This window comes from Sceloporus occidentalis, unplaced genomic scaffold (assembly GCF_023333645.1).
Source record: "Sceloporus occidentalis isolate IW3139 unplaced genomic scaffold, rSceOcc1.0.p SCAF_7, whole genome shotgun sequence".
Classification (NCBI taxonomy): Eukaryota; Metazoa; Chordata; class Lepidosauria; order Squamata; family Phrynosomatidae; genus Sceloporus; species Sceloporus occidentalis.
The window spans coordinates 24331666-24348385 of NW_028316987.1; the positions used below are offsets into that span (position 1 = coordinate 24331666).

General features: G+C 39.6%; 1 protein-coding gene across 6 annotated transcripts in view; it reads left to right on the forward strand.

The window, feature by feature from the left end:
• Nucleotides 1–16720, forward strand: part of LOC149309408 (poly(rC)-binding protein 3-like) — a 256438-nt gene that overhangs the window by 83142 nt on the left and 156576 nt on the right. For all 6 annotated transcript variants that reach the window (XM_089532384.1, XM_089532382.1, XM_089532393.1 and 3 more), the window contains one exon: nucleotides 15517–15612. The gene's annotated coding sequence lies outside the window, so the exon portion shown is untranslated. The remainder of the gene's footprint in view (nucleotides 1–15516; nucleotides 15613–16720) is intronic.

Sequence of the window (16720 nt, forward strand, 5' to 3'; positions counted from 1 at the left end):
GTAGGGCTAAAGTGGGAAAGTTGCGAGAGCTATTTGCATTCAGGGGAATGAAAGAGGGTATGATGGCACTTCAATAATAGTCTTAGAGCAAGGAGTGGGGTGAGAGAGGATTATCTAGGTATAAAGAGAGTTAAAGCAATAAAAGTGAAGTTTAGAATGAAGTTATTTGCCTGCAAAAGGTCATCTTGCAAACAGTTGTGAAAAGGGAAACTGTTTCCCTCAAACATGGTGGCTATCCGTTCTGTTTCTGATTTAGATGTTTGGTGAGGCATCAAAACACAGTAGCCCAGAGAAGCACTTCTGTTGATGCAATTCATATGACTTCTCCTTCTCCCCAGCCCACTCTTACCCCATCTGTTTGATTTTAAATAAGGGATGCATCACCTGCATGATTTGATTTGATTTGTATAGAATTCATAGTTGCTCTGTTGCATCTTGAGTAGAATTATGAGATTCATTTTGAGAAGATGCAAAGCACGCCCATCATGTTGAAAGAGATCAACATAAGCATTTTCTATATCGTGAGTAATGTTTGCTAGAGGAAATCATATTACCATAATAGAGGCCATCTGCTTTTTCTTTGCATGCAATCAAGTAAGTGGTTTACATTAAGAGATCAAATTGAATCAATACTTCTTGTACATTTGAAATACGTAGGAAACCTATTTTCTTTTATTAGAAGTAAAAGTCTGTGACTAGTGCTTTAATTGGGAAGTTACCCAGTTAGGGATTACAGTGAATTCAGTAGGAGCTGGGGATCTCATTCTCACTCTGTAGACAAGGAGTGGAGAGAATTGGGGATAAGGGTCTGATGGTTTTCTTTGGTGAATATCAAACTACATCCTGAAGAAGAAGATAGGAGACTCTTTGTCTGAGGGAGAAAATATAACAGGGCTGAGGAAAATATAGCCCTTCCATGGTCCTGATCTAGGTGATGCTGTCTAGAGCTGATGGGATTTGCCACCTAAAAGCATTTGGAAGACCACATGCTTCCTACCTCTAAATCTAATTCTGTATTTGGATATACTTTGGAAAAATGTTTTGCACTTATTGTTATAATGCAATATTTAACATTATTACTGCAGTTAGATATTCTGAATTGTAGATTTTAAACCCATATTGTTTATTATTATTATTATTATTAACCTTTATTTATGAAGTGCTGTAAATTTACACAGCGCTGTACATGCAATCTTTTTGGTTAGACGGTTCCCTGCCCTTGGGCTTACAGTCTAAAAAGGCATGACACAGAAGGAGAAGGGAGTGGTGGAGGGAAAGGGTAAGAGGTCCAGCAGTTCCTCTCTACCTCCGAGGCCTGGACCAAGGCAGATGGACTGGAGGGAGGGCTTGGCTTCATAATGGAAGGTTAATCTTCATCCAGGGAAAATACATACTCTCAAGTAGGATAATGCATATACAGTACATAGCAATACAGGAAATGGTTTGATAAACAGGCACCAAAAGAATATCAAGTAGTAAGCGACAATTACGCAATGCCTGGGAAGGCTTCTCTGAACAGGATGGTTTTCAACTCCGTTTTGAAGCTGGTTAAAGAAGTGATGGCTCTTGCTTGTGGGGGAAGAAGGTTCCAGGAGTGAGGGGCAGCAAGTGAAAAGGGGCGAATCCGGGATGGGACAGAGGAAATCCTGGGCTGAAACAGTAGACCTTGACTACCAGAACGGAGGGCCCTAGTGGGAAGGTGAGAAGAAAGAAGGTCTGATAAGTAACGAGGGGCCAGTCCATGGAGGGCTTTAAATGTCGACAGCAGGAGCTTATACTGAATGCGGAAAGGGAGGGGGAGCCAGTGAAGGGATGCCAACAAAGGAGAGATGTGGTCAGAGCGGTGGGTGGAAGTGATAATGTGTGCAGCTGAATGCTGGACAGAGATTAAAGGACGGAGGTGAGAAAGAGGAAGCCCAGCCAGGAGTAATCTCTGAATACTTCTGGACTTTTCAACCTAAATCTAATTTTTCATTCAAACAAGAACAAACCCATTGAATCAGTGGGGTTTACACAAGTGTTATTTTATCTATGGTAGTTCCCATTTATTTAATGGATCAAGTCCGATTTGAACTAACAATAACATGCAAGCCTTCCATTCATCCAGAGAGAGAGAGAGCTTTTAATGAAGAATATTGCAAACTTGGGCATAAATAAGATTGAAGTGGTTTAGATAAGAATCAGGGTAGAGGGAATTGTAGTCAACATGACAGCAGGCCATGGGCTTCTCTTCTTGAAATTGTCATCTAAGCAGTTTTGGATTCCTACCTATGTTATGGCACAGAAAAGTAAATGCACACTGATCCTTTTGCATTATAGCTCAAGAGCTATCGAACATTTCAATGAATAACAGGCAGAACCACAGCACTTTAAAATAGTTCCTTGCACTCACATACACCCCATGAGCTATTGGAGCATTGGTGATACTGCTGGGGCTCTGTGATTGGAACTGCAGGTGATGCCAACAAGAATGAGCTGTCTGCCTTTTCTTCTCTAGGGCATACAAGGTGGCTTGGAATGTATTTTGTTTCCCATCACCATCTAAAAGATGCATTTCCTGTGCTAATACATTGTTGGTGCCATATAAATTATTCATAGTTATAAACAGTTGGCTCAGATCTTTTTTTTCTTTTTTCTTTTGCAACCAACTGTGCTCTTTGTTGGTTTGTGGCTGGCTGAGTTTCTGATAGAAATAATCAAATATAGCTTCTTGATAACTCTTTACATGAAGCCTATGTTGATATTCTCATGATGAAATAAAACAATATACATTGGTGATTACTGGATGGTAGTAGATATAATAGTGGTATTTTGGTGTCATGCAACATTTTTTGGTCTTCTCCACCCAAAGAAGGCTATAATACAGTGGTTCCAATTTGCCAGAACATTCAGTCTAGACCAGCATTTACCTCTTTTTAAGTCTGAAACTAATGCAGCCTTTGTGGGAGATTTAACCTTCTCTGTCAGAGAGCTCTGATGCCACAACAAACTACAACTCCCAAGATTCCATAGAATGGAGCCATGGCAGTTAAAGCAGTATTCAGCTGCATTGTATCTCCAGTACAGATGCAGCTGTAGTCATAATCTTCCCTCTATCAGGAGTACTGTATTTTTATTCAAAATATAGCAATATTTCTAAATCTCTACGTAGACAGGTCTCTCAGCAGACTGTCTCCAGAATCTGGCCTTCAGAGGTATATCACCTCTAAACATGAAAATGCCTTGAGCAATCATAATGACTTATTTACACTAATTGGTTTTTAATACGTTCTTTAAAATGTTCAAATGTAATGTCCATTTTCTGGCAGTGATATCAGGAATGGAAAGCCATTACCTTCAAGGTGTTTTTAATCTACATGAATGAACGTCCATGTACCAATAGATGAATGCAAGAATACATATGTGATTGTTGTCTTGGGTACTTTTGTTTGCCTTTCTGCTGTAACACACAGCAAGCTCAAAATCTAAATTCCCAATATCTGCCATTTTAAACATGTTTCAGAATCTGCTTCAGCTTTGTGATTTGATGTGTGTTTTCCATCCATTCGACAACATACTAAAATGTTTTTACGCTCATTGATACACAGTTACAGAGAGATTTATCTTTCTTCTTGCAATACAAATATCTATTTAATGATTAGTATTCAAGATGGCTTATAACAGAAGTATAAAAACCATATGAAAAATAAACTGAATAAAATTAAAGCAATAATTTTAAAATCACCAAAAAAAGTACGGTAACAATTTTATTTTTTCTCCTTCGTCCGCTAATTTCTTGAATTCCTTAAAGGCCCATTTTCCATTATAATCTCTTAATAAAAACTTTATATTTTAACCAATTCTATAAGCTCTCCATTACTCTTCTGTAAAAGGACTCTTGTGGAGATATTCATCCAGCTAATTTTGGTCCTAATCGTCTTTTATATCTTTCCTCAGATTCTTAGCACTGCTTTTCTATTCATGTGATTTTTAATATCCATATTCATCTTTATTTTTACATAACACAAGTATGCATGCCAGCCCTGTCTCAGTGCCCTTCTAATTCTAATATCCTTGAATTTACTAGGATGATTTTTCAATCAAGATGACATGACATGTGTCTTCAGAATATATTTTCATAGCAGAAAGCACATTCCACCTCCTCCTTGGCCTCTATTAATACGTTCCATCCAATTGTCATCTTCTTACTTATCCATACAATTTTTGTTAAATCCTTTGCCAATTTTAAATGGTGCATTGGATAAAGTTGGGGCTGTCTGAAATAGGTACATTAATTTTGGGAACACATTCATTTTAATTACAGATTTTCTACCTAAAGTTCATAACTTCATATTTTGCTACTTTATATTTTTCTAAATAGTTTCCCAAACACTTTTTTACAAAATTTCAAATCCAGTTTTATAAATTAAGGCCTGAAGTAGATGGGTCAAAGGCGTCAGGCCATGTTGAGGGCATGGTGTTTTGATGACACCCCCCGCCCCCCATAGCCGGAGGCCACGCAGAAAGCAGCAAAGAACACTCTGCCAGGAAAAGATTGCTGCAAAAGGAGCAGAAAAAGTCCACTCTTTGCCAGTGTCCTGTTTGGGACCGAGGCGGTGGCCCAGATTGGGACCAGACCTATGCAGTCACTATGGTCCTGCATCGATCAGGATGAGAGAATCCTCTAGCCACTCCTTTTGCACCATGGGCATGGCCCCTAAGTCATTCTTAAGCCTCTGAGGGAGAGAGAAGGCTGGCCCAGTACCATCAGGGGCTAGCCTGAAGAAGAAGAGCCCTCCCTCCGGTCCATCTGCCTTGGTCCAGGCCTCAGAGGGAGAGAAGAATGCTGGACCTGATTCCCTCCCCCCTCACCATTCCCTTCTCCTTTTGTGTCGTGTCTTTTAGATTGTAAGCCTGTGGGCAGGGAACTGTCTGTTATCCCCTCTATTGTAAACCGCTCGGATTCCCAGTGATTGGGCGGTATATAAATAATAATAATAATAATAATAATAATAATAATAATTTTTATTTATATCCCGCCTTTCCAATTGCATGATCAAGGCGGCTTACAAGACAAAAAACGATAAACGATAAATACAAGTAAAACATCACAATATAAAAAGTTTAAAAACATCATTACTAGGGGTAGGAATGGGAATCTATACAAATCACAATTCACTAGGGGCAAGAAAAAGACAATATATTGCACTAATCCGGGGTCGAAAAACAGAGGGCAAGGAGCAGAGAAAAAACACTATTACCTAAAGTGAAAAAGCCAACTGGAATAGATGCGTTTTTAATTGTTTCTTAAAAGAAACTAAAGATGCAGAGGAACGGAGCTCTACAGGGAGCTTATTCCACAATGAGGGGGCGGCGATAGTGAAAGCCCTCTGTGAGGTCCTCACCAAATGGGATTTAGGGACCTCTAACAAATTGGTCCCAGATGTTCTGAGTGTGCGGGGCGGATTGTATGGGGAGAGGCGGTCCTCCAAGTACCCTGGGCCCAATTATTATTATTATTATTATTATTATTATTATTATTATTATTCTCCTCTTGGACACACATATTTTTGGCCAAAACTTTGTTTTATCAATATTTACCTTGAAACCTGCAAATTTCCCATATTCTCTAACTTTTTGTAGCAGGTTTAGTGATCATCATGGAGTCCATTTAAAGGATTATCCATGATTATCATTATACTGTCTGCAAATGCTTTGAATTTAATTTCATAGAATAGAATAGAATCATAGAGTTGGAAGAGACAGCAGGGGCCATCCAGTCCAACCCCTTGCCATGCAGGAAATACAAATCAAAGCATCCCCGACAGATGGCCATCTAGCCTCTGCTTAAAGACCTCCAAGGAAGGAGATTCCACTACACTCCGAGGGAGTTTGTTCCACTGTCAAACAGCCCTGACTGTCAGGAAGTTCCTCCTAATGTTGAGGTGGAATCTCTTCTCCTGTAGCTTGCATCCATTGTTCTGGGTCTTGTTCTCTGGAGCAGCAGAAAACAAGCTTGCTCCCTCTTCAATATGACATTCTTTCAAATATTTAAACAGGGCTATCATATCACCTCTTAACCTTCTCTTCTCTTTTTTTCTTGTCTTAACACCTTTTATCTTTTTTTCCCTTTCTTATGTCTCTGTTCAGAATGGTTAGGCAGAAGATTATGAAGGTATGTGCTTCATATGACTCTTCAGATTTTTGGGAACTGGAACCAAACAAAGAAAAAGAAAAGATAAAGTCTTTTTGTATGGTCTAAGAGGCTCTACAGACGGCTTGTAATGGGCAGCAAGAGGCTGCCCCTTTCCTGGCTGGATTGGGGCCATGGCAGCCTCACATTGCAGCCCCGATCTGACCTCTGGAGAGCGCAAAAAGGAGCCATAAAAAGCAGCTCCTTTTTGCGCCCTCCAAAGGGTGCCATATCTGCAGCAGCACAGCTGTATGGTGCCCCTTTGGCACTGCATCATGTGGATGCAGCACTGGAGGCATGCCATGATGCCGTGCACCATCTGGAAAGGCACACAATGTCATGACACCCTGGGGGCAGAGTCAGGGCATCCAGCGTCAAGATGCTGTGCCCTGACTCAACCCACAGGCTGGCAAAAAGTGCCGGTCTGCATTTGTATTGGAATTACAATATGTGCATTTGAACTGTTTACTCACATATGATATGTCCTACTAAGTTAAATTACATGAGAAAAAATTACCATTACATCTCTACAATGTACGCCTTTTTAAATATGGGGACTGTTAATAAGGAACGGTGAGACTATCAGGTCTTGCCCCAAGAAAAGCCCACCATAAGAGAAATTCTGCTAAATGGATGCTGCACGTCAGGAAGAGTTCCAGGTTCTCGTGACATCTCTGGAATAAAACCATTTTAATTCTTTTAGTGAAAATGAGTAATACACTGAGTACTTCTAATGTTTCCATTGCAAAGAACCTTTATAGGTGCTAGATTTACAGCATCTCTCTCATAAGTACAGGGGGAAGGTAGTATGGCTGCAGATGGGCTGGTGACTTCCAAAATTTTTTACTCCCACTGTGAGGAAGTAGGACACACAGACAGATTTCTCTGAGCAGTTGCTCTCCTCCTATGCCACTAGCTAGCTTCATAGTAGAAATATAGAAAGAAACTTGAAAAACAAGAACATTTTTTTAAAATGAAGGAGGTTCATTTCTCCAAATGTTGGCTAGACAGATGTCTTGGTAAATGCCACTTTTTCAAGCAGAAAGGAGAAAAAAGGGAGCATGGCAGAAAATGCTTTATGGCTGTGTGTGAGCATGGAACACACCATCATCATGAACTTATAAAACCAAGCCAAACTCTCCTGAGCACTTGATGCAGTCCATCAGATTGACTGTATCTTGATCCCCTTTGACATCCCTGGTGGGTAGCATAGGCACTTCAGAGGAAGCTTGTTAGTGGCAGAAACAGGGGACTCTGTTGCCACCCATACTGTCACCCATGGCCTCCATCAGCATAGCAGGAGAGGCAACACCCTGGCTGTACAATCGTCCTCCATAGCCACAGATTCTTTATCCGGGGATTCAACCATCCATGGCTTGAAAATACTTTGGAAAGATATAAATTCCCAAAAGCAAACCTTTATTTTGCTATTTTGTATAAGAGATACCATTTCACTACACTATTGTATTTAATGGGACTTGAGCATCCATGGATTTTGGTATCCGCTGAGGGTCTTGGAACCAAACCCAAGCTGTCAGAAGTGGCAGCAGCTTGGTTAAAGAGGAGCCATGCCCACTCATATCCCACATGGTAGCAATGGTGCACCACAACCTATGCCTCCTTTTGGGGTACTCATTCTACTTGGGGCTGGGAGTCTATGAATAACTCAGCCAATTCTGCCATGTTCTCCACCATCCTCTTACATATAACATCCGCTACAATTGCTCTGGCTCTTTTGCTCTGGGCCCCTAGCTATCCATTAGCAGATTTTATGACTACAGTGGACCCTTCTTATACACTGGGATTTGGTTCCAAGATCCCTTGTGTATAACAAAATCCATGTATGCTGAAGTCCCATTAAATATAATGACATAGCAAAATGGTGTGCCTTATAAAAAATGGAAAATCAAGGTTTGATATTTGAAATTTATCCTTTTTTTTTTGAACATTTTCAAACCATGTATGCTTGAATCCATGTATAAGAAGGGCCGGCTGTATATTCAGAACATAGCGGAGTTGTTTCTTCTTGCATGATGGAGACACTTTTTCAGAACAGCACCTTCTGATGAGTTCTTTCTGATGACTTTGGCCTTCAGGACCCCATTTCTGAAATTCAGCTCCTCCCACACTGTTTGTTATGCTTTGTTCAATGACTGAATAGGGAGATAGGACATCAAAGCCAGTATGCTAAGGATCTCAGACTTCTCCATACTACTACTACTACTACTAATAATAATAATAATAGGATTTATTTATATACCGCCCAATCACTGGGAATCCGAGCGGTTTACAACAGAGGAGATAATAGATAACAGCCCAAAGGTGCACCAAAGTTGCCACTAGATGGCACAACAAGAAGGTGCCCTTGTTTTAAGCACCAGAGAGGACCAAGGATTATCCACTGTTCAGTAATATTCAAAATTTGCTGGGGTCCTAGACATGCAAGGTGTCTATTCACTCTCCTTCTTACTTAGCACTGCTGTTCCCATTCTTTACAAAGCACCCAGAAAGGTATGGTGAGATGATTCTAAATTAGCAGTCAATGTCACTCCTCTTTCATATCAAGGGGGCATATTGGAGGTTTTTAGTTCAGCAGCTAAAAGGGACCAGTCCTAGGAAAGGCATCCGATCTAGTTTATAAGTGTCAGTTAATGAAAACGTGTCTCAGGACCAAAATACACAACTCCATAGCATGTTACATTACTATGCAGCTCCTTCCTGCTTTGGTAAGGATTTGTTGAGCTGCCTGGCAATCACGCAGCAGTCCCCCACTGAAGGGACAGAACAGGTTTTCATTTTATTTTTATTTCATGGAGTAGCAATTTCTATGTCCCCATTTGCAATGCCGGTTTTGGCATTTAATAAATTATTGTTATTACTAGACTGCAAGACTTCTATTTGCGAGCTGGTTTAAAAAGCCATCCCTCTTTACACAGATGTTTAACTGCCTGTTGTGTCATGGCTTCTGTTAGAGGAAAATTATGTCTTTGTGTTGAAAGGGGTGCAGAAATAGTCAATGATTAAATGCATAATTAGAGGTTTCATATTTAATCCTGTCACTTCAGTGACTCACAATCTCTTTTATTATGTGTAAGTGGTATATATTAGGGTTGAACTGCTAAAGCCTATAATCTTGGACTTCAAACACAGCTTGTAGGTATATTGTATCAAAACCAGTAGGTAGGCTGCAAGGGTGTTAAAGCCTATAATCTTTGCCTTCAATCACAGCACATAGGTATGCTGTGGCATAATCCAGTACGTAGACGAGGAGGGCGGCCCTCTGTAGCAGGGGACATTCTCTTTGTATCAGGCCCTCTGGTTTGAACTTTAAATTTCCTCCAAACTGGAGATAATGCAAAGCTCTTTCTATCATATTGTGGCCGAATGAAACAACTTTTTTGTTCCTGACACAAAAATGCCCCAAAGAAGGTGACATGAAATATATAACAATAGTTTTCATATAAAAACAATACAGTACAAACAACACAATATATCTAACAAAATTTGTGATGAATCAAGCAGGATGCCGGCCTCTCTCATTCTCATTCTCACTTTCACCACAACACTTACTTCCTCTCATTCTCTTAACCAAGCAAATCAGTTTTCCAGAACACAATCCACACTTGTCACTCAGTCTTCATATACACCTCTAGCCTTACCACTGGGGCATCATGCCCCAAAGAGGAGGGGGGGCACACAAGAAAACAGGAGATCCCATGCACTCCTTTGGGATATTAGTTACAAGAGCAATGGTAAGAGCTCTTAAGGTAGTAACAACTTTGATATTCTATGCAATGCAATACAGTCACCTCTCCTAACTTGCAGATCTGAGATCCACGACCTTGAATATCTATGGAGGAGTGACCGCCACTATTTTCAGTGGTGCGCGCGCCCGGGCTACACACATGGGGGCATGCCTCATTCAAGCCTATGGGGCTTGACTATGCACCTCCATTTTTGCAAGGGGGGGGGAGTCCGGAACAGATCCGCCACCAAAACAGAGGGCCAACTGTAGTTTGTTTCTCTTGACATGGTGTATCTCTGCTGTTGCTTATGGAATAAATGCACAGAGAATGAACGTGAACACAAATGAACAGAAAGACAGAAATATATCTTCCCTAGTAATCCTCTTTCTTTGTCAGTGATCTGATATCAGAACCATTCTCCTCATCCACCCCTAGAAGTGGATTAGACTTCATAAAAATAATACTCGAGGCATATTCATTGTGAAATGTGCTCATTTCGTTTTTCTTTAAAAAGAGTTAAACACTGAATCAAATTGTGTGGTGATTTCACATTAATTATCATGGTCGGCAACTGTGTAATACTGGGATTTGCAGTTTGGGGAGGGCATTTAGAATTCTCAGTCACCGTGCTTTAGTGTCTCACCAAACTATAAATCCTAGGATCCATAGGATGCAACTATGGCAGTTGAAGTGGAATCATTGCACTATAATTGTGTAGCATGAATGCAACCTCTACTGAGGGAGATGTAGGCAGTATATAAATCTTACATATCATTACAGGAGCTGAATGTATACAACCAAAGACTATGAATCTGTAATTTGGGAAATGAAGGAAGTGAAGGGTAAAGTGGAATTTTGATCATTGCTGCCTTCTGTGTGCTATGGCACTGCAAAAGAAAAATATATCCTGGAAGTGAACAGCTGACTGTGCAGAGAGTGTCATTGGGAAAGGTTTGGCTCCTTGGATAGTGAATGTCACTACAATATGAAAGATTTGGGAAAGGAATGGGTTCCATTCTGAAAAGTAATTACGTGCATCTTTGGGAAGGTTGGAAAAATGCCAAATCAAAAGGAATATACATTAAGTGATGTGTAAGAAGGAGGTAAAAGACCAGAGCTAAGTACTGAGCTACACATTAGGAGCAGGGAAAATGTGTGAGAAAACACAAAGCAGGACCATGCAGATACAGCTGGGAAATAGGTAAGGTAAAACTCTCATGCCCTCTAGTATGTCTTGTGAAATGCCTGTAACAGGAAGAGAATGGAAGACATAAAAAATACTGAGTATGCCTTTAACAGTAGGGATGGAAAGAGTATTTGTATAATATTCACATGGGGAATGAAAAAGGGTTTTCCACAAGATTTTAAAATAAATACATAGATACAAGAAAATAAGGTTCCATAATTTTCTTCATGATCTACTGTATTAATTTACCCTTTTAAAAATTTTTTTAATATTAATACCTGCCACTGGTTTTCTGTTGCCTACATGGTGTCCTAGGTCCTGTTTGCCTTCAAAGTCATTTCTGACTTATGGTGATCCTAAGCCAAACCTTTCATGGGGTTTTCTCAGCATTTCCCAAGTTTCTTTAACCTTTCGAAGAAAAAAAAATTCTGATGTGTGGTCACTGGAACACTGCTCTGCTATCACTTCTGAATCACTTGGAAATGTTCTTACTTTCAAACCTTTTTAAGGTTTGGAAACTGGAAATAATCAGATGGAGCAAGATCTAGTGAGCAGAGTGGATGGTCTATGCACTCAAACCCAGAGTCTTCAAAACACCCAACATCTTGCCAGCCCTATGAGCAGGTGCATTGTACCGCAAAAACAGGACACTCCCTTCCTTCAGTGCCTCCTGTAATTGACACAGCACATTAGAGTACTAATCTGCATTAACTATTTGGTCCTTCTGAAGATAGGGCCCAAACAGACAAGCCAAAATAAAGCTGCTTCAGGTCACTTTGGAGGTGTGCTGTTTAAATTATGTATGCGTCCTAAGAGGCCGGAAGCCGCGCCAAAGCTAAGGACTGGAGCACAGTTTTGATGCAGCTTCTAGCCTCTTAAGATACTTGTGTCATTTAAACAGCATACCTCCAAAGTGACCAGAAGCAGCTTTATTTTGGCCTGTCTGTTTGGGCCCATAGTCGCCAAAACCTTTCTTATCCCAAAAAACTGTGGCCAAAACAGGACAGATAAATAAGTACTGACAGTGGAAAAAATCAGAAAAATATAAAAGTGAAGGATCTTGAAGCTTGAGACTTCAGTACGGTGAGCTGATGCTAGCCAGAAACATCAGGAATTTGGGATGCATAGAGACAGTCAGTCATCTGACTCAGCTCAATAGTCTCCTAGGCTGCTTGAAAGAGCATTTACCCAGAAAAGGAGAATTCAATTTATAATGCAAACGGAGGAAGGATTCTCCATTGGAAAAGGAGTTTAAGTCAGTTCATAAGGCAAGCAGTTTGGGAAAGTCTGGCTAGAAAGGGGGAAAAAAGCATTGATTGGTGGGATTTTTTATATAGTAATAGTTGACCAGTATAAAAAATAATTTGATAAAATAATAACTGCAAAATACAATTATTAATAATTGTTAAAAAAAATCAGATACAGATTCAAGGTCATGCATTTTTGATATATTAAACCCACATGCCAACTTCCCTCTCATTTTGTGGTAAAGTGACTGATTTGCTACAGGTATAATAAATGTATTTTGGATTTCATTTTGTCTTATGGATCAACATGGTTTATTTTGCTTTTGGGTTTACTGAGTTGTATTATCTTTTATTTATATCACCTGAAACTAACAATGCAATCATAGAAAAGTATTTTGTCGATGAAGCAATATAACAGAGGTTTAATTAATGCAGTGCTTTTTGATCTTCAGTCTCCAGACCAATTTTCAACTTCTGAAATTAAATGAGAAACAGAGTTCTATATCAGATATGACAATAGTACCTTGTTAAAAGGATAATTGCATAATCAACAGAAAGAAAGAAATTTATGCACTGCTGTGGTTGTAATCTTTAGATAAATTATACCTTCTTGTTATATAGCAGTTCCCTATTTTATGGCATAGTGGTAGAGTGGCATCATATTTTAACACATAAGATTTATGATGGATGAAAGTTGTCAAAGAATATTTGTATTTAGATGACGGAGTGGAGGGAATCCTTAATTCTGGATAATACAAAACTAAGAGGGAAAGCTAAAACATTAAAACACATGAACAGAATTCAGAAGGACCTTGATAAAACACAAAAGTGGTCAGAAATTAATAAAATGAAATTCAACAAAGGCAAATGCAAAATTCTGTATTTAGGCAACAAAAACTAAATGCACAGGTATAGGATAGGAGATACTGTGCTCAGAAGCACATGTGAAAGGGACCTTGGGATTATTGTTGATTGTAAATTGAACATGGCACAGCAGTATGATGCTGCAGCAAAGAAAGCAAATACTATTTTAGGCAGTATTAGTAAAACCATAATTTCCAAGTCAAGGGAAGTTCTAATCCCACTTTATTCTACTCTGATCTCAGCTCATCTGGAATACTGCATTCAGTTCTGGGAGCCTCGTTTTAAGAATATAGACAAGTTGAGTGGGACGTTTCAGAGAAGGGCAACAGGGATGAGACAAAAAAACTTTGTGTTGCATCCAGGCATTTTTAAAACCTCTCCCCCGAACCATCTCAAAGGTTTATGTTTCTCCTGCAACTGCCCATCTCATTGGACAGTTGCCATCTCATCACCTGTGATGTAGACTTTTATTTCTTGACAGTAAGAGCAGTTTATCAAGGGAACCAATTACCTAGAGGTCTTCTCTGAACATCTTCAAAAAGAGGTTGGACAGCTACCTTCTTGGGATGCTCTAGCTGAAGATCCTGCAGTGAACAAGGGGATGAACTCACTGGCCCGTGAGACATGAGACACGTTTGTAACTCTGTATAAAAGGGTATGATGACTGCTGGTGAGGAACCTCACCATAAAAAGATCTCATAGAATCATTGAGTTGGAAGAGACCACAAGGGTCATCCACTCCAACCTCCTGCCATGCAGGAACTCTCAATCAAAGCACACTCAACAGATGGCCATCCAGCCTCTGTTTAAAGACCTCCAAGGAAGGAGACTCCACTACACTCCGAGGGAGTGTGTTCCACTGTTGAACAGCCCTTACTGTCAGGAAGTTCCTCCTAATGAATTTTATTGTAATTGTAAGCTGCCTCGATCCTACAGGAGAAGCTGGATAGAAATAAAATTTGATTATGATTATGTTGAGGTGGAATCTCTTTTCCTGTAGCTTGCATCCATTGCTCCAGGTCCTGTTCTCTGGAGCAGCAGAAAACAAGCGTGTTGCCTCCTCAATATGACATCCCTTCAAATATTTAAACAGGACTATCATATCACTCCTTAACCTTCTTTTTTCCAGGCTAAACAATCCCAGCTCCCTAAGTCTTTCCTCATAAGGCATGGTTTCCAGACCCTTCACCATTATAGTCGCCCTCCTTTGCACATGCTCCAGTTTCTCAACATCCTTTTTAAATTGTGGTGCCCAGAACTGGACACAGTATTCCAGGTGGGCACTGACCAGAGCAGAATAGAGTGGCACTATTACTTTCCTTGATCTAGACACTATCCTTCCACTGATGCAGCCTAAAATCGCATTGGCCTTTTTAGCTGCTGCATCACACTGTTGACTCATGTTCAACTTGTGGTCTACTTGGACTCCTAGATCCCTTTCACACGTAGTCTTGTTACACCAGGTCTCCCCCATCCTATATCCTATATCTGTGCATTTTATTTTTCTGCCCTAAGTACCTTACATTTCTCCATGTTGAATTTCATTTCTTTTAGCTTTGGCCTAGCTTTCTAGTCTATTCGTGTCATTTTGAATTCTGATCCTCTCCTCTGGGATATTAGCTACTCCTCCCAATTTGGTGACATCTGTTAATTTGTAAAGTATTCCCCTCAATTCTTTCATCCAAGTCATTGACAAAGTTGTTGAATAGTAATGAGCCCAGTAAAGAACCCTGTCGCACCCCACTAGTCACTTCTCTCCAGGATGAAAAAGAGCCATTGTTGTGCAGCCTTTGGGTTTGGCTGGTCAACAAATCCATGTAACAGTTATCTTGTCTAGTCCACATTTTACAAGGTTGTTTGCAGGAATGTCATAGGTCTTAGTGAAATCAAGATATGCAATATCCACAGCATCCCCTTCATCTATCAAGCTGGTAATTTTATCAGAAAAAGAGATCAGATTTATCTGGCATGACTTATTCCTCTGAAACCCATGTTAACTAGTTTGTACAGTGCTTTCTAAAATCCAAACTAAGGACCAATTTACACCACACAAATATAGTGCTATTTTCTGATTTAATTGCTCTGGCAACATCCTAGTTAATCCTGGGACTTGTAGTCTGTTGGGCACTAGAGTTTATGGCTGAGAATTCTGAAAGCCCTTCCCTAAAGTGCTTGTCCTAGGACTCCATGGGATGTTGCTGTGGCAGTTAAAGTGGAATATAGCACTATAATTGTGTAGTATGAATGGACCTTAATGTTTTTTGGTCATTTTGAATAGCAGTTTCCTTTTTCTTCTTTCAGCTAAATCCTCTACCTTTTCTACAAGGAACACTGCAGTAGCATTCAGCACAATGCTGATCGCTGAAGAATGATCTGAAGAAGTGGAGGTGTGGGCCGGTAAGTTATAGGTTTAAGTTGTATTATTATTATTATTATTATTATTATTACTATCCATCACAACATTGAAACCTGAGGCGGGAATACCTAGTTCAAATGCATGTGCTTTACCAGAAATCAAAAGGCAGAATGGCCTGTTACAGACTGCCAAAATAAAGCTGCTTCGGGTCTCTTTGGAGGTATGCTGTTTAAATGCTGCATACATCCTAAGAATCCAGAAGCTGCACCAAAGCTGCACTCCAGTGCTTAGGAATGGAGTGTGGCTTTGGCGCGACCTCCGGACTCTTAGGACCCATGCATCATTTAAACAGCACACCTCCAAAGACACCCGAAGCAGCATTATTTTGGCAGTCTGTAACAGGCCAATGAGAGCTTGCTTTTATTAATAGATATGCTTTAACAGTTATGAATGTGAGGATGTTAATCTTTTTTTAAAAAAAATAGGAAGCTACCTTTTTTTTGGTATGAGTTTGTAATTTTTTTCAGATATGTTAATATACAAGGGATCTGTAGACATTATTTGCTCACAGGGGATTGTATACAATGTTTTATGGTACTTCTTGTAAAGTACTTCAGCTGACTATTGCTAGCTGCCAGAAAGAGACAATTATACTTGGTCTTCCCAAAATGGAAATGATAAGAAAAGTGGAGAATGATGAAAATAAAAGTAATCTTTGGATGCATTGAGATAGCCTCTAGAAAATGGTCAAAAATTTTTTGTTATCTATGCAAGGTTTACCTGACCTGGTGTTTCATTTCACATGTGCATATTATTACTCCTCTTTTTTTGTGGTGTAGAAATGCATCCCTATTAATTCCATGTTATTTTCTGACCAAATTTTCTGTTATAGAAATAATACCCAGGAACAGATTTGCTTTATTAACTGAAGTATACTTGCAGTCTATTTTTTAAATTAGTCCATAATAGGGTGCATTTTGCAGAGAGGCGGGATATAAATAAATAAATAAATAAATAAATAATATTATTATTATTAGGGTGGACTCAATAAATCAGTGGGAACTTGAAAGATCAACATGTACTGAAATTCTTTTAATACAGTGGCTATACTATATATACTCAACAATAAATCGATCTCGTGTATAAATT